Here is a 24,072-nt window from a genome sequence, read left to right as displayed (position 1 = left end):
AAACTTTCCTCTCAGCCCTCTTTATGACGTGTTCCAATGAAATCCATCATCTCTCATCCTCCTACTTTTCAACAATAGCTTCGCTTATACATTTGCAATTGTTGCAAATCTGACTTCCTCCTTCCTGCCGTTACTGTGCACAACAACACGGATAATCAGGCAGAGAAGAGAAAAATCTGCACACTCATTTAAATGGTTTTCAAAGTATGCCTAATTCTGCAGTAGAGAACACATTTTATTAGTGGGTTATATTAAAATAAGGTTTTATTAGTCAGGTTAATTGTTAATATGTTAGCTGTTAATTTTCAAATGTGTCTCTAGCAATATAGGCATTTCAGGTGAAAAATAGTGTGCATTTTTAAATGAACACGTGTGCTTTTAACTGTAAAAATAGCTTTGCATCTTATATATTAAAATCGTTTTTTTGACTGAATAGCCTGTCTTTCCTTGTTAATCTGCTAACCCATATAGCAATGCACCGCACCCTTGTGGTGGTGCTGCAAAAAAAAAATGCTACTTGTGCAGTAGTACTGTACTCTGTGCTGTAACATGCCAAATATCCTTACATATAGAGAGAGAAACATGACTTTTTTTCGTATTGTACACATTATTCAAAGCATTCAATGATACTACATAATAAATAATGTGATGAATCCCTGGATGTATTCAATTCTCCCCAAGGGGGAGCCCCTTCCCATGAGGTCAGGGAGGTGAGGCAGGTACTTAATAGGAGATGTGACAAAGCCGCACACCACTCAGAGAGCATAGGCAAGACTCCCACAAGTACCAGGTTCACCAGGTCGCTTGGTGGGGTTTTGGAGTGGTTTAAGAGAGACACAATGAGTTCTGGAACCCAAACTGAATTGAGAAGAGCATCACAAATCCTCTTCAGCCAGGCTGACCAGAACAGTCAGAAAGTACAGGTCTGGGATCTGCAACCAATTGAGAAGAGCATCGCAAATCCTCTTTGGCCAGGCTGACCAGAACATTCAGAAAGTACAGGTCTGGGACCCGCAACCAATTGAGAAGAGCATCACAAATCCTCTTCGGCCAGGCTAACCAGAACAGTCAGAAAGTACAGGTCTGGGACCCACAACCAATTGAGAAGAGCATCACCCATCCTCTTCTTTTTTTGTCACAGTGCCTGGCAGTGGTGTGAGTCAGGGTGGCCAAATCAGTCAGAAAGAGCATACAGCTATGGGAACTTCACCCAATTGAGAAGAGCATTATAGCAGCAGAATCCTACGGGTCTGGGACCAACACATACAAACCAGTAGAACAAGGTGAAAGGAAACTTGGGGTGTCAGTCCCCCTGGTATTGTGAACTTTGATAAAGAGAATTAGAAGGGAGTCTTTTTCCCAGCCTTTGTAAACTGTGAAAAAGAGCTAAGGAGGCCGCCGTGAATGAGTCATTACCCCAGCCTTCGTGTACTGTGGTAAAGAGCCTGAGAAGGTCCCAGGAAGAGAGACATTCCCAATAATGAAGTGAAAACTACGAACCAAGAAAGATCAAGGGAAGGAGGCCATTACCCCCTGGTGTTGTGTATCATGAAGCAAAGCCAACGAAGACATGGGGAAGGGAGTAATTCCCATGGCACTGGGAACATATTGAGAACAAGATAACTCGAGAAGAGAGGCATTCCGTTTGAACACAATTGTGAAGAAAACTATGGGCAATAAGGAATGATGTTTGAGTTGGAATTTTGACTTTTAACGGAGAAATTGACTGCACCTCCAGCTGGAACGTTGCATTGTATCTCGGAGAGGAACTGAGACCTGGAGAAGTGTATCATTCTCTCAGGCACAGTTTCCATCTGCCAATTAAAACTTTAATCCATCATCCAGAAGAAGGGAGCCATTCTAATGGACCATGAAGATCCAGTTCTCTTTAGTTTAGTTACTAGTGGAAGGGATAGAAGTAGGCATTTTAACACATGAAAGTGGACTCGTTTTCATTCACTTGAACATTCTGACAGATTCCTTAATTCCTTAGTTGAGGCAGGGAAACTCCTCTAAGAGAGTGGGAGTGATAGGCTTCCTCTTTATATTTGAAAAAATAAAGTCCATGCCAAAAGTCTTGCCATCTGTGTGTCAGTCTCCTCCATCTGGACCCTTATAACACATACAACTCTTTTAAAACAACCTTACAACAACTTAACTGAGAATTCTCATTGAGGAATGATAATTAATTCATAAAAATACATTTAATACTTATCAAATAGCGATCATTATGCATTGGTAGATGCTTTGTGTACAAAACCTGCTTCTAGCTCCATTATTGCTAATGATAGATATATGTTTTCCTTCCAGACCTATTTAAGAAAACGCTTCAAAATCTACTTGACTCTCCATGCCACCAAATAAGCCTACATTCCACAGCCGTATCACAATCAAACAGTCACGTTTCCCTATCAATGTCAGCATGTTTACCTTATTTATTATGACAAAATGTGCATGTTCTCTTCTGATACACGATACCCTTTGTTGTCCGCTGTTACCTCCCATTTATCTATCACATTCAAACAACATTGCATACATATCCTACCTTTCCTCTTTAAAGAAAAGCCTTATGTATGGTTAAGTTTTGAATGTCTTTGAAAATATGTTGTTACCTTCCCTCAACAACACCCCCGAGTGAAGATGTGTGAACGGACCATCCTGTCTAATTTCTTATTGGAGTCAGAACATCTTTATGGATGATGTGTCTATGTCATTATTTCCAACCTTCACAATTTTGACTAAGTTTGTTAGCAATGTGACACCCTACGATTGCCTAGTTTTAATATAGTGAATAGCAGGTTGAATTTTGCCCAACCTGGCCAAAGCTGTGATATCTAAGTCCACTGTCAGAAACTGGATGGCTAATGCTAGAGCTAAAACTAAGATAGCCTTCCAATTTCAATTTATGTAGCTACATATCGTTAGGACAGTCACACAACTGGCATACAATACAAATTGCAAATCTTTTCTATATTAACTATTTCCAAATGTTGGCATGTACAGCCTTAATATTGGTTGTTAAACCCTCTGAATGTAGCCATTAATTGTGTGGCTCAGTTTGAAATGATAATGTTTTGAAGACGTATTTCAGTTTTATTAATAGTCAAATCAAAGATCAAAGTATCTGAATTCAGGTTTAACCTCTTTGCACGATTGACCAAACCACCAGATCTAATTGTGGACATCTTTCTTAGTGGCACAGTGCATGCTCTTGAATTTATGATGTTGATACCAAGGGCATTCAAACGTGGCAACTTATTTTGCACCTGTGTAATATGGATGACACAAGGCCTAGTAAGATCGTTTCTGTTGTCCTCCCTCTGTCTTCCCTATCGTGTCTTGTCGTGCATAGAAGCACTTGTGTACAGTGTGTTACAAATGAATTATCATATTATATAATATCATATCTTCCATATTGATTTTGCATTATAAGGTGACCTTTGCAATGCCCATTGATGTTTTGTAGGTTTCAAAGTATCATATCCAAATCCGCAAGATAAGATTGCCAAAATGCTGCTGGGTTTATTTTAAGTACATGAGCCTCTGGTATATACCAATAATATGGGACTATGACAGCCTGCGCTTATGCTCCCACCATGACAATAAAATCTGTTGGTAAATTCAAAATTGCTAAAATGGTAAGGTTAGCATGACAATTATCCACATACATAATTGCTGAAACACAATTGGGCGGTTGAAGGGAGTGCTGTGAAATGAATTTTGTGAGAGCCTAATTGATGCGGCAGAATATGAAAAATAGTCATAATTTAAAATGGAGGCAGTGCTGGAGAACCTTAGTATGGTTCTGTTTATTGTGAATTTAATCCTGGTCCTTGTCAAGCATTTTCCATATGTTATCAGTTCTCTGAGTTGGTGTCCTGCTTAGTCAAGCGTGGATTACATGGTGTCATGGTGTCTAGTGGGTGTCTAGGTTTCACACTTAAGACACACACCATATTCAAACATTGGTCCTGTCTTGACCTTTTCCTAGAGCCCACAATAATACAAACATAAACATTAAAAAGGCCTTAATCTAATACCTAAACATATTCATGTAGAATGATAACAAACCAATATACATATGTTGATATAACAAGCACTGCCACAAGACTTTAATTTTAGCACATAGGAAATTATGGTAGAACCTCACATGCCATTTTTAGGTTTGGCCCAAGAGACCTTTATGTCTTTGCTAGTGCTCTTTCAACATTACTTAAGAGGGGACTTTCTGTCAATCACCTGCTCTGTGAAGCACAACGTGCTTAACAGCATGACATCTATGTTATGATACCCATTATGCATAAGATAGTGCTGCTAAGTAGGTTTGAAATACAGTTATCAAATGTTCACTTTAAAGTGTTTTTTGCTTTTATGCTGCTTGATATATTGATCGTATTTCCCTGTATACTGTAATACATTTGTATGATAATTAAACCTTTCATAGAGCCATGTATTGATCATGTTCTCCTGCATTACATGTGTTATTGTTAGGTACTTCTTATTTTATTGTTCAGCGGCTGCTCAGACTAGTGTTCTTATAGAATAGAATAGAATAGAATAGAATAGAATAACAACACTCCCAATCCATAAAACGCAATCCATAAAACTCACCTGTTCAATGATGCAAAGGGTCATTGTGTTGGCCCATTACATCTTAACACAAAATATTATTTTCATGGGCACCATCTTGACATAGTAGTAAAAATGTCTGACATCATTGCTGCTTATGTTGGTATTTAGTTGCTTCATCATAATATTTATGTATGTTCCATGTCCACATATTTGAAGAACATTTGTTCCTTTATAAATTATTATTTTAGCAGTTGTTTTACTTCTTTCTGTAGAGGGGAGAAAGATGTGTGCGTGTCTTTTATTTAATATTCAAGCAGCTTGTGAAATGTTAGTCCACATGTGTGCTCTCACACTATTGTCCATCTACTCAGTTTACTCACTTTAACCCTGTGTAGTTCATCTAGTGTTAAAATTAAACATCTTTTGAAAGAGGCAGTGTCCAAACAACTGGGATTTAATGTTATGCACATGAAACCTGAGTTATATCTGCAGTATGAATCGCATGTGCTGGCCAGCGAAATACAAATAAGGCTGCTGAGCGAATGGAGACTTGTGTCACTCTGGGAGACGTCATGACTTTGAAAGATTGAGCATTCTCTTCAGAGGCAAGACTAAAATAATAGGCCTTTGCAAACCCCAAATATGCATCTTTGCAAATGCATAGCATAATACTTGTGTCCTTCGAGGACTTTACTAAAAAACATGCATTCTACATTTACACAGTTAGCGCCACTGTCTTTGCATATTATTTTTCTTTCTGTTTTTTAAAAGTACAAAATGTCCCCCAGGAGAAGTCATTGATATAAGATTTCAGGATTGTTATGCTCTCTTGCAAAAAAATAAATAAATACATTATGCGAACACTCCGTATAAACATCAGAAATGGAGGCAGAAGCAAGTGCTAACCAAACAAGGAACAGTCAAATAGGCAACAAAATGATAACTGAACTTAAATATAAGATTTAAAAACCTTTGCTTTAATATAATGTTTACTAATTATTAAATCCATTATTTTAATGATGCAGGCGTTATGTTTAACAGTGGGCAATAAAAGAATGAAAGCTGAGCTGGTGTGTGTGCAATAAGATGTTATGTGATTAAACATATTCACTAAACTTTACTATAGTAACTGGGAGGGAGGAACAGACAGCTCTGAGCATGGAGTATTAGATTTATTTGGGTTAACACAAAAAGGTGGGCTTGGAAGAGAAGTTGTTCCAGGGTGGAGGGTCACAGTCAACGAGAAATTATATAGTAGATCATCTGGTCTCAATTGATTCTCTAGCGTAGAAATGACTTCCCTCAATATTGTTGGTTCTGCCCTATACTTCAATTCCTCTTCTAGAATTAACCTAGTATCCTAACTTATTTCTCCATCTATTTCTTCTTAAATGCAGCTCTAAAAGTCAGGGTAAGGTGAGATGAATTCTAGAGAAACTAGTGGAATCATCTAATCAAAATAAATGTGATACTGTGAGAAACCTGAAGGCACTCTCACAACCACTCCCCATGGATTTTCTGTTCAGGTGGCCAGAGAAGGGCCATCGCTTATGGTTACCAACCCTGCATGTGGACTAACAAGGGAGGATGACCTGGACGGAGGGTCCTTGGGGATTGGGAAGAGAGTGCCAGAGAGTGAGACACAGTATCCGACCTTCCTGGCATTTACTTAATATATGCTCCCTCAGCTTTTGTAGAATATGGCTTTCCGAATCCTTCCGCTAAAATTACATTTTGCTTTGCTGTGGTGGCAAATAAATGCTTGTGCCACTGAATGAAAGCACCAGTTCAGGGCTGTATGAGGAGCAGGTGGTGAGACCCTGACCACAATTCCAAGAAATCATATTAATGAGGAAGCTGAAGAAATGTGAGCTATGACCAGTGAGTTTCAGAGAAAGAGAAAAACCTGATGCGCATATGAAAGTGTTGACTTACATTGTATCAGAGTGGCCGTGAGCAATCGTCACATTCTCAAAAGCCACCGATCAAAAACAGAAGAATGAACTGAAACAAATGCAATATCAAGAGTGAATCTTGTAGAAACAATATATTAGTGTGTTCACGTTTGAATGGTACCTATTGAAAAGTCTTTGATTAACTGAGGACATTGAGAGCATAATACTAAAAGGGAAAACTGTTTAAAAGAGAAGGAAAGCTATTGAAGGGAGCTAGTGTAGTGTGAGGAAAACGTCAAACGGGCGAAGAAATGCTAAGTGAAGTCTGTAAATGAAAGCCTACGAAGTAAAACATGGAAAAGCGATCCAAAGAAGTGTCAAGAAAAGCAAACCTTTATTCTATGAGCTTCTGAATGTAAACTGCGAAAGGTGGCAGAAAGCTGGGGCAAGGGCAATTGGTTGCCTGACCTGAAATGGGTGGGCCATGCAACCTGTTAACTGCTCCTAAACCAGGAAGCCCCCACCACATCAAGGAGAAGGGTGAAAGTAACCATGAAACAAGATAAAGCTGAACATGGTGAGCTCCTTTCGAACATTGTATTGTGAATCAGTGCTTGAAGCTTGGGGAAGGGAACTCTGAGCTTCTTTGGAACTTTGTTCTGTGAACCAGTTCTTGAAGTATGGAAGAGGGAACCCTGAGCTCCTTTGGAACATTGTTTTGTGAACCAATACTTTGAGCTTGGGGAAGGGAACAGTAAGCTCCTTCTGAACGTTGTGTGCTTGAAACTTGGTTAAGAGAAACCCAAGTCCTGAAGGAACATTTGAAACTTTTAATTGTTGGAACTGTATCTTGAACATACGGAAGGGAGTCCAGACACCTCTCCAGACTTTTATTTGAACACTATTGGACTTAGAATAAACCTAAACTACATTTCTGTATTAGATGTGAGGGCAATGTAAGGAAGACATGGTATCATTAGTGAAGACAGACACAAGTGATGCACAGTTGAAGAGTTTTTATTGAACAAGGTGAGGGTTGGAAGAATGCCTATCTAGCCCTATATCTAAGGATAGGGGAAAGCTCGACCATTAAATAATAAATAATTCAGTTCTAGTAGTGTCTGTCAAATCAAAATGACCTACACTAAAAAAAAGCTATTGCCTACCCTTACGCTATAACAAATATGTGTGTGAAAATAGTGTTCAAAAGTAATTTATCAAGATGACAGAACAGTGAGGTTCCCTTCCCCATGGTTTCAGTACGGGACAAGGTGGTACATTTGAGCTTTCAATATACTCTAGCTTCTATGGCATGAGGATGCAGTTTAGGAAATAAGCCAGGGCCTTCTGCGATAAAGTTTCTTTACCATACAAAAGTATCTTGTTTGTAGAATGCCTTGAACACACACAACAAAGTTCCTTTCTCTTTAGGGGTTTCACGTTCATATGTTTTTGGGTTCACTGTTCCCCATGGGTCTCCCTCGGCCAGGGTCGGATCCCCAGTAAACACAGTCATGCTCCCTCTGTCCGGCTTGGACCTCTGAAAGCAAAAGGTCACATAGGTCTCCATCTGTTGGGTTTAGACCTCTCAAAGCAAAAGTTCACATAGGTTTCCCTCTTTCGGGCTTTTTTCCTCTCAAAGCTAAAAATCACAATAGGTCTTCCTCAGTCGGGGTCGAAACTCTCAGGGTATCACAAGTTCACATAGGTCTCCCTCAATCGTGCTCAGAGCTCTTTCATCAAATCTACCTGATTCAGCATAGGTCTCTACGTAATCACAACGCATGTAGGGGTTCCCTCCCCAAGCTTCAAATCACATTAATTCACAGGCCTCCCTCTGTCGGACTCAGACCTCTCAAGATTTCCTGCTCCCTTGCAGCTTCACAACCTTATAGAGACCTTTGATTGGGTATACGTCCTGTGTCAGAAAACTCTTAGTTTTAGCATTCATGATTTACAGTTCACAACAATGGGTTCTCTTTCTCTTGTGTCTTATTATCTTGCGCATAACCTTTACTTCTTGGTAGCTATTCCAGGTACTCCAACACACAGACCAGACTCTCTTGACTTACCAGTCGTGTCAGGAGGTTCCTTGGCTTTATGCCTTTTGATGTGGAAATCAAGGCTATCAGTCTGGTTGCATCCACGCCTCCCAACTCTGCCGTCCACTCGGGAGGGAGGCTTGCAATTTGGTAGCACTTCTGAAGCTCTTCTTCCTCTCCAGCTGGGTTGGCATTTGTAGCCCTCACGGCTTCTAAGAAACAACAGTTTTTCTCAAAAGGAATCTCTGGCCTGTAGATTTTTGGCCTTAGCCCTTTAACCTTTTGCTCTCCTTTGCCTGGCTTGCCACCACTCTGTAAGAGCCACTCCTTCTCATGCACCTCCTTGTTCTGTTTTTATTAAGAAGAAATGTCTTTGGACTTCAAGTCCCAGAATGTAACAGTAATTTTCACTCCCACTTCGCTAGCTCCAACTTTTGGTACTCTTGTGATTTTGGGAGTTGCTGTGGGCCTTAATGAAATGTGAATGGGTCAACGTCTCACCACCTTCCCCTCAAAGGGCTGGGCTTTAATACCGTGCCCAGGAGCTCTGGCTTGGGTGCTGCTAGGTAGTGTCTGGCTGCCCCTGGTTTGGCTGCCTGGAGTCACAGTTTGCTCTCCATACTGCAGCCATCCCTGTACTCACAGGCCCAGCAAGTAGGCAGTCCTCCTTCCTCCAGACCTTCCAGGGTCTCTCCAGCTTGAATTCTTTCTTCTTGGCCTCTGTGCAGCATCCCCAACTCACTCACAGTATGCCCGTGTGCTCTGCCTTTTATAATATGACTGGGAAGTTTACCAGATTTCAGGTGCAGATTATTTTAAAGGAATGCCTGACTTTGCCTGGCCTCATTAACGGGACAAAATGGAGACTACCCATAGGAACTCATGGTACATTGGTTCCTATGGGTAATCTTCATGGCTCTGGTTTGCCTCTTTCTTGTCCCAGTAGTTTTAGGAAAAGAAAGTGTGGAGGGATAATGGCAGTTGTAGTTTTTCCGAGGGATCATGGAAAAACCATGTGGGTTTTTGACAGGGTGAAGGGGATAAATGTAGTGTTGTGGACACATGGGTTTTTGGCAATAATATCCCATCATGACAGAGGGGATGTCTGGTAAGGATGTACTATAATGGAGGAAAACTGTGTTTCGGCCAGGGACGTTCCTTTGATTAGTCTTCAAGGGTCCCCTTCCCAGGTGATCTTCCCTTGCTTGTTCACCCAGGTTAGGGATACAATAGTGATGGCCCTTCCCTGGCCACATGAGTCAGGTTTCCCTGGTAATAACATGGAAGAAACGCCTCAAATTTCTCACAGCAAGCATCGGTTTTGACACAGACAGACACTTAATTTGGACTTACGGACATAGATTTTCCATATTTACTTTAGGTAGGGCAATCCCCACCATTGCTATAGGGCAAGTTAGGCATTCCACCCACCCTGATACGTAAATGAATATTCTATTGTTGAATTCACACTCTGTTGTCTGTATGATCTCTTGATACCATGCCTGTCCCACAATACCCTCAGTCACCAGTGTCAGGATAGAGGGATATATCAAGTCCCGTGAAGGGATAATTCAAAATGGTCCAATGTCTTTAGTTCAATATTCAATACCAGTTCTAATTCAGTCAATTGAAGCATGCCCATGCTCCAGAACATGTCATTTTGCACCTACACAGTTGTATGAGTGTGTAGATGCCCCAGCACACTACTTTGCCTTTTATTTTGTTTGTTTATTTTATTTTTTGGCTAGATGATTCAATTGATGAACAGCCTTCTGGGACTATATAGTCTTGTAATGAACTCCACCAAGGGTAAGGCCTTGCAATATTACCCTCTTACCCTATGGGATCTCATGACAGCCCTACCAGGGTAAGACTGTGGACTATACTAGCAATCTCTTTGATAGGATGTTGTATACCCTAGTTTGATCAATTTCAGATTGCACCAATTATACTACACCAGTCAAGCTCCCCCTCATGGGCTGGAGACAACTATTTTCTCTTCACAAGCTCTTACAGATTCAGACTTCTGTTTAGCTCTTGTAGCTTTACAATTTCTATCAGGGTATGGAAAAGAGACCGCAGCAATCTTGCTCTTTGACTTCATCTTCTCAGCATCATCAAGCCCTTTTGAGCTTCACGGACAAGAACCATAGCAATCTCCCTTTCCTGGCCTCTCCTACAAGCTGTAACCTTTATCTATCATGGTCTATTTGACTTAAAACCTCCTATTCCTTGATTCTAGTAGGTGGCCTATTTGACGTGCCTAACTCTGATTCTCACTCTCTATTTCCCCTGCTCTCATTTTGGCTATAACACCCAATCTCTGGAACACCATTTCAACTTTCAGACAGTGTAGGGATTGCTTCATCTATTCATCAACTGATTCTTAGCATTAATTGATCCAATAAACATGCAGATTGCTGTTCCCATTTAACTCTTCAACCAGGGTAATATTAATGATGGAGCTTATTGGGTTCTACCTGATCTCCTGACATATGTTCCAGATTCCATGTTGTTCCTAAATATTAATTGGCCTGTGCCTTACCTTCCACAGCCTGAGATCTCATATATCCTATCCTCCTTCTGGGGATCATACTCAAGCTTCATGAACATGCTGCAGCCCAATGATGCAGCTTCCAAAGGCTGTCACTATGTGTGCTCACTTGTTCTCATCGTATTTCTGTACACCACATTCATTGTGTTGGTGTTCCTTTCCTCAATAATTTGTGATTCTCAGCATTTTGTAGTTCCTCTATCTACCTTGGTACTTTCATGCCCAGCGTCTAAAAACAGGAATTACCATTTTGCTTGCGGTTTCTTGAGGAGAGCCTGAAGCATGCAGCAAAGTATGTATTATGCCACATAATTCCAAAGGATAATTGTAGTAGGGCATATCCATTGCTGCTAACACACTTCCTCAGATGATGGTAGTTCAGGGCACTTTCTCCAATTCTTCATAATAATGCTTGCTTGTGGGTCATACTGTAGACCTTTCTTACAAGTGGATGTTTCATGGACTATGAAGGGATGCTCAATGTAATGGCACACTCTTTAAACTATGTGTGGGTACTTCTGTAGCACTTGCAAGGGTTGCATCATTTACCTGGTGTTTTCCCCTGATACCCAGGGACCCTCAGCCCTCTTGCTTGGCCTCCCCAGAGATGAAGTTGTCACACTATGCCAGCAGCATGAAATCCTCCTCTTGAAATGTTTTGGACTATAACTCAACAGGTTTTTCACCATTGACCATGCTGCCTATGGCTGATCAGAGGTGTGTGTATTTATTTATTTATTTATTATTGTATTCACATTTATAGAGTGCACAACAGCCCTTAGGCAACGTGGCCCTTGTTACATGAGAAGAGCTCTGCTTAGTTACATATCATTGGTATACAGTTTAAAGCTGGTTACATGCATAGAGCTTCGCTAAGTTACAGTAGCAGCAGATTTACAATTTGACCATTATTGCTAGAATACACATTTATCAGTATAAGTAGATAAGGAGTGTGGAGAGATAAATGGCAAGTTGTAGGTGAGAAGAGTGATGGGAGTATTAGTTGAAAAGAGAGGTTTTCAGATTCTTTCAAAAGGCAAGTAAAGAGGTTTCTGCTCGGAGAGAGGTAGGGAGGGGATTCCAGAGTTTTGGAGCTATGTACGGGAAGCCTAGCCCTCCTGCCATGGCCTTATTGATGCGGGGAATGGTGAGTTGGTTGGTATAGCAAGTTCTGATTGGACTTGCTGAGGTGGCTCTACAGAGGATTTCTAAGAGATAGGCAGGTGCTGTGTAGTTAACGCATTTGTGGGCTGTAGTGAGAATTTTAAATGTAATGCAGCCTTTGACTGGTAGCCAATGAGCTGCTTGTCTAGCTTGAGAGATGTGGTCCCTTCTCGGGATACCTAGTGCTGCCCTGAGCGCATTGTTTTGTGTGATGTGGAGTCTATTTAGATTTTTACAGGAAGTACCTGCTAGGAGTGAGTTTCAGCAGTCTAACTTAGCACCGACAGTGGCTCTGGCGATGGAGAGGCAGTTGGTGTTGGTTAGGAAGGGTTTGATGGCATTGATGAGTTTAGTGCTCAAGGAAGAGGCTGAGGCTATGGAGTTGACTTGCTAATTCATGGATAGCGTGGCATCGATGTGAACCCCAAGGGTCCTGACCGACTTGAGGATGGGGATGATGGTGTTATCTATGACAAAATTGGAATAGGTGCAGTCTACTTTTGTTAGTGTCATCTTTTGGCCCAGGATGAGAATCTCAGTCTTATCCCCATTGAGGCAGAGACCATTTTCTGCCATCCAAGCCTGGATGGTGGCGTAGATTTGGTTTAATGCGGCCGCATCAGTGTCGTATGAACCGGTTAGCGACAGAAGTACTTGGGTATAGTCCGCGTAGTTGGTATATGCGATCCCAAGTGCATCAAGCTTATCAAAAAGGGGCTTTGTGAAAAGATTGTAAAGCGTTTGTGCAGTACATGACACCTGGGGGACTCCACAATGAATTGTAGTGGGTGCTGAATTTGTTGTATCAGAAAAAACGTTAATTACTCTTCCTTCTAGGAAGAAGGTAATCCATGAGGTTGCTTGTTTGGAGAATTGGACTGCTTGAGTGTGGTGCTTGGTGAGAGTGTTTTGGTCAACCAAATTGAAAGTGGCCGAAAGGTCTAGAAGGAGGAGGAGGGCAGGCTTACCTTTGTCTATGATTTGGGTGATTTGGTTTTTTAAGTCCAATAGAGCAGTTTTGGTGCCGTGCCCTTTGCGAAACCTAGACTGTCTTTTTCCTAGGACAGAGTTAGTCTCAAGGTGCAGTTGGATTTGTGTATGAGCTGCTTTATCCAGAGGTTTAGGAAGGAACGGTACGATAGTTATGGGCCTGTAGTTGTTGGGCTGAGAGGGATCTAGTGAAGGTTTTTTTAGAAGAGGTCAAACCCAAGCTTCTTTTAGGCTGGCTGGGACAATGCCTGTATTGAATGAGGAGTTGATGAAGGCAGTGAGAAGGGGGGCAAGGTCCTTGGCGCAGTCTTTTACAATCTTAGGAGGGCAGATGTCACCTTTGCATAGTGAAGGTTTAAGGTGTTTGAGGAGGTCTATAACTTCTAGTTCTGTGAGAGAATTTAGGGAGGTGGGAAGTGCTGTCAGGCAAGTTTTGGTTTAGTAATACTTCATAGTGGGTCTGGATTTTCTTCTGGAGGAGGTCTATTTTATTTAGCCTTGCAGCTTGGATGCTAGCGCCCCAGGCTTCGTCCTTAATGATTTCATCTGAGCTGGTGGGCTGCGTAGTAAGTTCCTTAAATATGGTGAATAGTTCTTTAGTTTGCGAGTTTGCATTGAAAATGTGCTGATTAAAGGAGTTGGATTTTGCAGTGAAGATGGCTTCTTTATAAATTCACGCCAGTCATTTAAAATTGTTTCTAGTGGAGTCACAGGGGTTAGATTGCCACAATTTAAGGGCAAGTCGCTTATTAGAGCTTATAGTTTGCAGATCCTCAGTGAACCACGAGTTGGTGTGAAATGATTTTTTCTCTTTTTTTCTTTCTAGAGGTGCTACAATGTTAATAGCCTTGGGGAGGGTGCCCTTAAATATATCTGCTAGGATGTTTGGATCTTGTGAGAAGGGAGTGCTAGGCAAGGGGTGTTAAGGTGTGGTCAGATGTTATCTGCTGTATGTTTTTTAGAGCTTCTAGCTAGTGTGGTGGGAGCGGACGTGGTGACTTTGGGGCTGGAGGATGTGGGGATGGAGAATTGGACACAGTGGTGATCTGTCCAGGGATAGGCACTATTGGACATGAGCAAGGAAATACAGTTATGGTCGGCAATCCAATCAAGGATGCGACCTTTGGTATGGGTAGGGCTCAGGCTTTTTTGTGTGAAGCCTAAGTCTGAGAGGTGTAGTTCAAGACATTGGAGGGTCAACGGTGGCATACATCTGCACTATGCTCTTCATAAACGTGATTGGCCAATGAGATAGTTAATTCACTTAGCCACTTGCATTGAACACAAATGCAACACCGCTTATGCCAACTATGCAATTCAGGAACCATGCAGCTTGCTTCATCTGGGAATGAAAGGCATACATGTCATCAATAGTTGGATGGAGCATTTGTGAAATCCCAGAATAAAAGTGATCTTGCATCACTCACTCTGCACTTCATGGAATATGGTTTTAGGGGATAAACTGTATGTCAACATCTGATACGGAAAACACTTAACATCCTTTATTTCACTAGGTGGGATTATTCTGAACCAAGTTGAGCATCCATTCATGTCAGCTGCTATCTATGAGCAATCAACTCCCAGTAATACAATATTTCAACATTATCCACCCTCAAGGTGCCTCCCAACTTCATTGAGGACATCTTCTGTGGCAACAGAGAACATATATTTGTATTTCACCTGTTATAATTATTTGCATAAACATAATTCATGTAATTAAAAAGGTATACATTGAACGATTATGTATACAGCATATTGTGAAGAATCCTACACATTTCTCACTGACCCACTGCCTAAAGACTCATCCCAGGTGGTATGGGGAAGGCAGATGTTTCCTGATCCCAACGATGGTGTGGTGTTCTGCGCGAAGATCACCTGGGAGGAGACAGGACTCAGGATGGAGAGGAGATTCCGTGGGATGAGACACAGTATTTTTCCTCTGACACCTAAAGAGGTTATGGCTTATTGTCATTTTAATGTCTCTCAACCTCATATGAGATCTAAGTTTGTGAACCCTAAGGTTAGAAAATCAGAACAAACTATACTGAAAGAAAGATCCTTTTTGGTATCCCAGGCCAAGCACCTTCCTCAACACAAGGGTACAATGCAAAGGATTATGGAAATGTTGTCTTCGCTAAACAATCTTCCTCTGTGATAGCTAATTCTCATACCCCCTCAGTTAAAAACCTTATGGGAATTAAAAGTACCCTTATAATTAATGCAGAAGTGTGAAGTCAAGTGTGTTTTGGGGGCGGATGTCAGCATTCTATGTCCTGCGTTCTGCATTTGGAAGATTGCAAGTTGTATTTCTCCTGCGGTTTCCTGCTTGCTGCCACCTTCCCTTTAATGCACTGGAGTGGTGGAGACACACTATATAAACACCAGCCCGCGTAAAGTGCGGGCACAAAGTGTGGAGTTAAGTGTGTTTGGTGTTCTGTGGGCAGTTGTAGGTTACCCGCTTAAACTGTTCGATCACATGCTTCTGCAATTTATCCAGCAAAGAAACTGTGAAATTGACATCACATCAGATCCCAGAACTAAAGGCATAGAAAGGGATGGTAACTAAACTTTAGTTTGTTATAATTTGTATCAATCGAGGTGAGCTATACTTCAAAAGTGTGTATACATGTGATTGTATCCCATGAGTGGCACGGAACGGCTCCCACGTCTTGGAAAGTGAGATAGCCTTTTTCTTTCTTTAGAAAAGCCTTTGGGATCTGTTAATTCAGGAATTATAATATAGGTCCTCGGTGAACCGGGGGTTGTATGTTTGGGAAAATTACATTCAATGTATTGTGTTATTATACTATTATTACAAATGTTCTCTGTTTAATTGGCAGCACAAGAATAACTTTTGAGCTACGTTAAGGTAGGAGCGATTGTGGGCTTTATTCCTTTGAGCCCTACCAGAACATCTTGGTACTAACTAATTTACTGTTTTTCCCCAATATTCAACTTCCCACTGGTCATCCATAACTCTTGGATTATAGCAGGGTGTTCCTCCTTCTGAAATTGTGACCCAGTACTTGTTATATGAAGTGCTGCAATAATGGGTTTGGTTGAATTGCCTTTAAACACTAAAATTCACTGACAGTTGTGTGTATTCTGTATTAATGTATTTTATATGTCAGAATGAAAGTACGTACAAAAGCTTAGAAGCCATAATGGACAGCAAATATGTCACCAGCTGTGACTAGAAACAAGCAGCAGACAAGCAGTAGTAAACTGCTATCAATAGTACCACAGGCAATGCAATCCTCACAGGAGTAATTAGAGCTAAGAAGCATGAATGCCCTACTAACAGATATCCATTACTGTCCAGAATTATGTAGATATCGAGGAAGCATTAAAACAGACTATCTGTACTAATTTAGGAATGCAGAAAGATTTGATTAAACAGCCTAAACATCTCTGGTGTGCTAAAACATTATAAATCTGCTTTGAACCACCCTCCTTTGCAGAGTGCAACTCCAATAGCAGGACATAAGATCACAGACTTTTTCCCACAGGCCAGATCCAGTACTGAAATGAAGCAACTTGAACCACCCAGACCCAGCTTAATGGAAGAACTAGGATATCTGACTGACATTAGTATTCTCGAGGCTGCTGGAGTTACTGTCAGTTTAGTAACTTAATCAGAGCAAGCAAATGCTAAAGAACAGGACAAATGGGAGGAAATTAATGTGTTAGATGAATATGTGCAGTTTGTAGAGAGTAATATGTCTTCAATTAATTGTGAGAGTAATTTAGCACAATGCCTGGATATTAGTGGCTCTAAAATAATGCACCATATGTTAAGGGAGGTAGATGACAGAATTAAACTCACATCACCATCAATCTTGGCCCTAAATTCCATACTTAAGGCATCTGTTGAATTGTATGATAATATTAGTTTGTTTGTTTATTTACTTATATAGCGCACCAGACCCAGGGGTATTCGGGTGTGAAGGCAGCAAGAGGATTGTTCAATTTAAGTTACAGGTTACAAATTTAAACATAAAAAGTACAGCTACGGCTACATTGCTGTGGCATGTCAAGTCGGAGATACAGAGTATATACAGTAAATTACAATGAGACAGGAGTGGCATATAGTAAACACAGAATAGGTATAAGGGGTATGCCTGATATCCCAGATGTCAGTGGAGTGAGGTTAGGTATCATGTTCTTTTAACCATTGGATCAGGTTAGATCTGAATTTCCGGTATGGGAGGTCTTCCCTTAAGGCAGAGGGAAGGGAGTTCCAGTATTGTGCTGCTTTGACAGCAAAGCTACTCCCCCCAGATTTGGTGAGTTTGAATCTGGGTACTAGTAGGAGGTTGGAATTGGCTTTTCTTAGGGGCCGAGAGGCTGTATGTCTAGTGAATCTGTCTATGAGATATTGCGGGGCTGCTTGGTTAAGGCATATGTGTGTAAGGGAGGCTGTTTTCAGGAGGATTTTATCTTTTGTGGAAAGCCAGTTGGTAGATATCCTGAGGTCAGATATGTGGGCGTTTTTAGGGAAGTTTAGGGCGGCTCTCAGGGCGTTATTTTGAAATGTCTGTATTTTGTCAGTGATGTATTTGTTGCTGCCTAAGTACAGGGCGTTGCAGTAATAGAGTGTTGACAGGATTAGTGCTCTTGCTAGAGTGACGCAGTTCTTAGGAGAAAGGAAGGGCTTGGCTGCTCTGATTAATTTGCAGGTGTAGGACGTGGCTGAGGCCATGGAACTCACTTGTTTACCAAAGGTAAGCGTGGAGTCTATATAGAAGCCAAGGGTTTAACTACCTTGGCCACTGTAATGATGTTATTGTCAATTATGAAGGAGTCATAGTTGTGGCCTAGTTTTTTGATTTTGGAAGGTACCTAGAATGAGGAGTTCAGTTTTGTCATCATTCAGGCATAGACCGTGAGAGGCCATCCATGCCTGGGTGATAAGGTGGATTCTATTCGCCAAGGGAACAGAGGAAAAGCCCATACACTAATATTGAGTGAGCTCAAAGTAAAAATTGACCTTCTAAGGAGCTTGGCCTTTGCCCGGAAACCTACTGTTTCAGTTAAACTTGATACGCAAGTAGGAACGAATGATTCAGTGTCATGCATTATGCACTCCTTGGTGAACCAAGGACCTTAGTTGATCGACTAGGGAAGGATCCTCATTCTGTGGGTAAACAATAAAAAAGAATAAATCTAGGAATGGGAAGAGGAACCAGCTCAGAATTAACTGTAGAAAATGTCTTAGAAACCATCACATAACTGCTGATGAAGATGATCACTAGACCCTCCGACTGTGACCCACAAAACAGCAAAGGAATCATTAGAAGAGCACCCTTATGAACGCTTAGACATATCCTGCCAAACAGAAAGCGGGTGCCGGGAATATAGTGATGAAACTAAAAATATTTCTGCTGTTCATCCATCTAAGAACCTACAGGTAAAAGTAATACCAGTCACATTAATAGTAGAGAAAATTGAGGCTAACAAAATAAAAAAATAATAAACATGAATTGAGTCTATAAGGGCAGCACAATCCTGTTGTAAAGCCCTCCAAACTGTGATAGCTGAAGATAATGTTGGGGGGCAGTTATCTAATGAAGTCCACCAGGCAAATAGACCATCGGATAAACAGAAGTCAATTTGTCTTCCTAAAGAAACTGTGAGTATTACTAAGGCTGGTACTGATATAGATCAATGTCAATCAGAAACTGGGGACAACATTTTGCGACATGTAGGAAAAGAACATTGGGCTGCTACCTTCAACCTTGATAAGCAGTTGGAGCACACTCCTTTACCTGAGGGGAACCAACTATTTGTAAATAATAGAACACCAAATTCGAGTTCTGAGTAATGAATCCTCTGGGAGTAAAAGAAGCCTTGGGAAGAAATGACTGGACACGCACAATATCAGAGATGCAGAGCTTGGCATGAGCAAAATCATTGTCCTCATACGACAAACCAAGAGGGTACTTACCAATGTATTGAAGGCCATTTCCTAATTCAAGCTGGAGGTCAGAATTTGTTATGTTTTGCCTTAATCTGTTAACCATGGAAGAAATCCAGTTTATCCAGTACAACCCTGAACATAAAAATAACCTTTGTAACTTATGTGAAGACGCAGGAAAGCAGACTCAGTAACACTTAATGTTTGAGTGCCAGGGGACGACCTGGGAGATCAGAATACAACTCCTTGCTCGATTAGTTGATAATGAAGATTGGTAGTCCTCCCGTTAACTTCTGGGATAGATTGATAGCAGGTTATGAAGTCTGTCTTTCTATTGAGGTTTTGAAAGAGTTGGAAGAATTGGGTTTAATAAAATTGTGAATTATTTTAATGTATGCAAATCGAATGAAATGAGAGATAATGTACTTTGTATAATGGAATGTGAAAAGTAGAATTTTCGGCTAAAACACAATAATAATGAACAGGAATACTTTGAAGAAACATACAACCCGTGGTGCGAAAGACTGCTGAGGTTAGAAGTCATATGGGCAGAAGCAGGTTGTTCTTGTCATAGTGAGACAGACGGAAGAGGCAAAATGGCTGCCCCTTTTAAGAAGGTAATTAAAAGGAATATTGCCTTCCCTATCTGAAGAGGTTGAAGTGTCTTGTCAAACTCTACCAAATAATTCACCAGTACTGAGCACTATTAGTCATATTTGAACTGTGGTGGCATATTAAGTTGTTAGCAGATGTCACATTGAAGTGGTCTGAAGAAGTAACATACTGTGGGACAAAGGTGACTGTTTTCATAGTACCAATAGTAGGAGTGTGGTTGTTGAAAATAGAAGCAGTAGCACAGAGAAAACATACTGACAAATATATCAAATGTAAAGTTTTAACTAAAGGTGTCCTAAAGAATTGTGTATTATTGACATTGGGGAATATTGAACCTTCTTTTGAACTGTGGCAATTGATCTTGAAGAAGAGACAATTTGTCATCCTAACCAGGATTACCATTGTTGCTATTTCTTTTTCTGGAAGTTGGAAGAGGATCTTCTCCTACAGGAACAAAAGAGTTGTTACAAGTGGATTTATTTGTTTGTTGAACATTTGCTTTGACTTTGAACTTGCAAGAACTGGTTCAAAACCTTTCTTTTCATTTGCTAAACATGTGGAGTTAACATTGAATCCTGGGGAACGGTCTTACCCAGGACAGAAGAAGGCTAGACATTGGGTTAATATTGTTTATCATACTGTGTTGCATTTTTAATCAATTTGTGTATATGTGTTTTTTAGTTTGAGGATCAGTTTTCCCATGTTAGAGAATGTTCCCTTAGCCTTTAGACTAAATAGGGAGATCCTCTTCAGAGAAGGGCAAACACAGTATTTTCTTATCATATTTCCTTTAATAAAATGGCATATTTTGAAAAATCTACAAGCAGTTGTCCACCTTGCATTATTGACCCCTCACAATCTGATGTAACTAAATACCTGAACCTAGTTTGTTGAGCCATGTGTATGAGAAACATTAAGTGGCCGATTAATGGAATTATGTGTGTGGAAAATATGGGATTTGAGCACCACGCGTGTGAAACCATGTTTGTTGATTCATGGTATTCACTGTGTGGCACCTTTTCCTGAATTGCATGGACTTTGCGCAGGCTTGGCAAGTCCCAGTGAGTGGTCATGTGCCTTGCAGAGAGACACCAGGCAGAGAGTTTGCAAGGCCTGCGCAGAGGGTGTAGTAGGGGGCAGAACTCGATAAATGGAGATGGACAAGGAAAAAAGTGGGCATTACAAGGGACGGGCCGCAGGCAGTCCACAGCATGCCCACAAATGTGCACAGCATAGTGTATTCATGGATGTGACTGTGCAACTTCTCACCTGCAAACTGCCCACACAAATCCCTCCATCTCTTCACCACCCGAAGGCAGGGGTAGGTACACTTGTGCTTAGGAATTGCAGCACAGAAGGGGGTTTGCATGTCAGATTTGGGGGGGGTGTATGCAGCCGAAGATCAAATCAGAGCTAGGGGTGCACGTACGCAGTGTAGTGTGATACAGGAATGGTGTGCGGTCGTTTGCACACAGATTTTTGGAGTTTTACCTGAGTTCCGATACATCATACGCATGTTGTCGGGGTGCTGATAACATTTACAGACGGCCCTGTGCAGGGTCCCCGAGATGCAGTGCCGCTTGCATGAGACCATGCGCACTCTATGAAGTGTGCATGTAATCTTGCCTGAAGTACCATGCAAAGGTAGCTGTTCTGGCTGTTTCCCCTATGCACGGGGGCGTTTTAGGGGGGGTTGTTGCTGAGACTTGAGTATACAGTTACTTTGCGCAGGAAATTACATGAATACGCTGTGTGCGCATTTTTTATTCTGCACACAGTGTGATTCTCGGCGCGCAGACTTTGCAGGAAAAATTTGTACTTTTCCATGAATTGGCCCATTAGACTTATATAAACTATACTTTAATAGTCTTCTAGTGGGTAGTAACATACATTACAAATTATATAGAGTGAGGTAGACTTTTAATCAGGCATACCCTGTATGAAACTGTCCCTTTATAAAACAGTCATTATCAGTGTGAATTACACAAAGCATTATGTGATTCTTCCTACTTGTACCTTTAAAATGGTCAATATCATTAAACCTGATATGTGTTTATCCAGGGCTGAACTCGGAAGATAAGAGGTCAGCTGTATTTAAACCAGACCTCCTCATTAACTCTTTAACACACATAAATAGGCACAGATGTGTCTGCTCAGAAGAAAATGCATTTATTTAAAGTATCAAAAGATATAAAGTTAAATGTGACATATTATAAATAACTTAAATCAGTGGTCTTGTGGGTTTTAGGAGGAGAGCAAGGTTGGTCATGATATACGGGCAGCTCATAATGGCGACTTCAGAAGAACAGATGTTCACATAAGAGTTGATCTTAGACCTAGCAGAACAGTAATGAATTATCCATTGTGTGTCTACATCAGTAGAAACAACCTGTTACATTATGCCTTTGTTTCCTGGACATCTGTTCAACAGATTTTCCAACTAAACCTAAAAGGTCCTGCTATTGCAGATTAAGTTAATTTAAAATTACCAAATATTGTAATGCATTACCTGCACTAGCATTTGTACCCTTCGCTCAGTTTGAAAGTCAAGACTAGATTTCAGTTCAGCAGAGCAACCTGCATCACATACTTCCAAAAAGGGTATATTATTATAAATGCATATGCTGACTACAGATGACAGTATATGTTAAGCTCTGAAGTCTAGGCCTAATGTCACATTTCGGAAAGCCCCTACTTTAAAGAACATGTTAGCCCCCAGCATGGTCGTAACTGATAAGGACACACAGAATTGGCTTCTGAACAGTAGTTAAAAGGTAGGCTTCGCCAAATGTTGTAACTGCAAAATGTGTGAATATGTTTCCAAAAAACCCTATGTTAGTTCTAATGGGATAACATGGAAACATCACCAAATTTGTAGTTTGTGCTGTTATATGCAGCTGTGGTTTACACTACATTGGATCCTCGATAGAACCATTGAAATATGCTCATCCTTCAACATTACAGAGCAATTCAAAATAAAGATCTAACCTACTCTTTGCACATTCATTCTGCAGAGAAACACAACAGCAATGTCAAAGACATGTCATTTTTAGGTCTAGCCCATGTTCCCCAACAGAAAAGGTTGGGCAACAGAGAGCTAAAACTATGCCAACATGAGGCTAAATTGATTTGTAAGTTTGATACTCTTAAGCCGAATAGGCTTAACATAGACTCTGAATTATATGTCTTTCTACACGAATGAGGTAATTGGGCATGTGATATCATAGAGAATTAGTGGAACTTTAACCAAAAATGCTTAATCGTCATCCAGTAGAGACAACATGAAATGTCCTTATGAATATGTCAGAATAGATAGGCATATCAAATAGGGGTGTAACAATATAATGGTATACCGGTATAGATACGGTGAACAGCTTAATTGAACTATAATAACCGTCACATTGTTTACACCGGTATACTGTTTTAGGGCATGCATCTATTAAGTGAGCTTTTCAATCTGATTTGGAAAGGCTGCAGTAAGCAAGTGCTGCGCAGTCTGGATCTTGCACTGTGAGATGTGGCGTCTGCCAAGGATGCCTTGTTTGGCAGACAAGAGCATAGGGAAAGTGAGGCCACATTAGTAAATGCAGCTTTAAGGCTGTGACCGCTCTTTCTCAGTGATCAGTAGAGTCGGGTTAAGATCAGCCGAATTGTAGTTTTGGCACCAATTTGAAAGGTGGGGAACTACACATCCCAGAATTCAAAGGGAGAATGAACTGGATGCCCTTCTGATGCATGTCCACAAAATAGGTTCGCCCTGTATAATGTATGGACATTAGGCCTATCAGTGCTTTGTGCTAGTATATAAACTGCTCTCCCCTCTACTGTCCTCCCTGTAGATTTGCACATTTGCACTAGAGTTGTTGCTTCACTTGATCCTTCACCCGCCTTCTGCATATGGCACTGGACTAAAGCAGGCAGGAAAGATTCTACATTCAATTTGAAGTATCCGGAGCAGTGGGGGGGTGAGATATTTCTCAGGTCTATCCTTGATCTGTGACACCACCCATCAAAGCATTCCTCTGTTTAAAATCATATGAAAAGGGTCCTAATGCGCTCAGACCTGGGGAAAATGGTAATGATGGTGCTGTGGTGAGGTGGTGGTCTAGGCCATATTTGTGCCAATATGCATTTTAACGTTGTCATTATCAAAACGTTTTTGTGCCGCTATCTTTAAGAAGTTAACTGAACATGTATTGAAAGAAATCAACAGCGCCCACTGAACATTGTCCTGTTAGGATTACATGGTCAGTGGTGACTCCAACATCAGACTTTTATAATACACTAGGCAGATGGTAAACTAGCTATAGTGATTTGATCAAT

At 40.9% G+C, this 24,072-nt stretch overlaps 1 protein-coding gene across 2 annotated transcripts in view; it reads left to right on the top strand.

The window, feature by feature from the left end:
* CSMD1 (CUB and Sushi multiple domains 1) overlaps window positions 1–24,072 on the top strand; it is a 5,442,057-nt gene that overhangs the window by 2,518,295 nt on the left and 2,899,690 nt on the right. The window lies entirely within an intron of this gene.

This window comes from Ambystoma mexicanum, chromosome 4p (assembly GCF_040938575.1).
Source record: "Ambystoma mexicanum isolate Mex_15411 chromosome 4p, UKY_AmexF1_1, whole genome shotgun sequence".
NCBI classification, from domain to species: Eukaryota; Metazoa; Chordata; class Amphibia; order Caudata; family Ambystomatidae; genus Ambystoma; species Ambystoma mexicanum.
The sequence above is the reverse complement of the archived record's forward strand: the minus strand, read 5'-3'. Positions and strand labels throughout refer to the sequence as shown.